Genomic DNA, 1227 nt, shown 5'->3' with positions numbered 1-1227 from the left:
TTTATGCAAGGTAGGCTTGGCACGGAGTCATTGGTGTTCGATCCGGAGCCTGAACGTACTCTCCATCGTCGTCGAGCCCAACAAAGGCTTGATGCCATGGCTGCCCAAATGACAGAAGAGGAGATGCAAGCACACATAGACGCAAGGGTGCAAGAGGCCCTTGCTCAAAGACTCATAGAGCAAGAGGCAGGAAATGCCAACCGCTCTTTGAGAGACCTCACCATGGCTGCCATGAGTTACGACTATCCCGACATCATCGTTTTCCCCGATGGCATGGGAAACTTTGAGCTGAGGCCTGACGCCGGCATTTATCAATTTGGTGAGCCAAAATCAGTATGGTGGAGGTGCTCTTGAGGATCATCATGCACACATGGAGCGGTTGAACTCACAGCCCCAAGGTAGCATTACATCTTGGGCGGTCTAGCCGAGAAGTGCACCACAAGATTTGTTCCAAGAGCCCTCTTGAGAAAGCTAAAGAATGACATTATGACATTTGCTCAATCCGCTGATGAGAATCTTTATGAGGCTTGGGAGCGATTCAAGAAGCTCTTGAGGAAGTGTCCACAACACAACCTCACCCAAGTTGAGCAAGTGGCACATTTCTATGATGGTCTCCAATATTCTTCGAGGTTTGGTTTGGATGCGGCTTCAAAGGGAGAGTTCGATGCCTTTCTTCCACAAGTTGGGTATGAATTGATCGAAAATATGGTTGTGAGAGCCATGAACTCTAATAATGAACGCCAATCCCGAAGAGGAGGCCTTGAAGTTGAAGCTTATGGTCAACTCATTGCCTCCAACAAGCAACTCTCCAAGCAAATGGCTGAAATTTAGAGTCAAATGAAGACCACCAAGATCGGTGGTAGAGTTGCTAAAGTGGAGTGTGTGACTTGTGGAGGACCTCATGATAGTGAAAACTGTACCGAGACTAGACCGGAGGAGGAAGTCAAGGTCATGGGTCAATCTCATAATGACCCATTTTCAAATACTTGCAATCCTAGATGGAGAAACCACCCCAACTTCTATTGGAGGCAAAAAAACAATGGACAAGAGGTAACTTTCAAAGGAAATTCCCTAATCAAGGTGTCCAAGGCCAAACCTCAAGGCAGCTGCAAGAGCGAGGTGAAGTTGATGGTGGTGGTAGCAAGAAGAGTGTGGAAGAGTTGGTTGGGACTTTCATCAACCGAAATGAGAACAATTACAAGAACCAAGGGGCGGCTATCAAAAATC

General features: G+C 47.2%; 1 non-coding gene across 1 annotated transcript; it reads right to left on the bottom strand.

Annotated features, from left to right (window-relative positions):
- Positions 1 to 468: 468 nt before the first annotated feature.
- On the bottom strand, positions 469 to 575 carry LOC130734863 (small nucleolar RNA R71). The gene has a single exon (XR_009018201.1). It is a non-coding gene; the product is annotated as a small nucleolar RNA R71 (small nucleolar RNA).
- Positions 576 to 1227: the final 652 nt, after the last annotated feature.

Source organism: Lotus japonicus, chromosome 1, assembly GCF_012489685.1.
Source record: "Lotus japonicus ecotype B-129 chromosome 1, LjGifu_v1.2".
Classification (NCBI taxonomy): domain Eukaryota; kingdom Viridiplantae; phylum Streptophyta; class Magnoliopsida; order Fabales; family Fabaceae; genus Lotus; species Lotus japonicus.
This window is presented reverse-complemented; position numbering and strand designations above follow the sequence as displayed.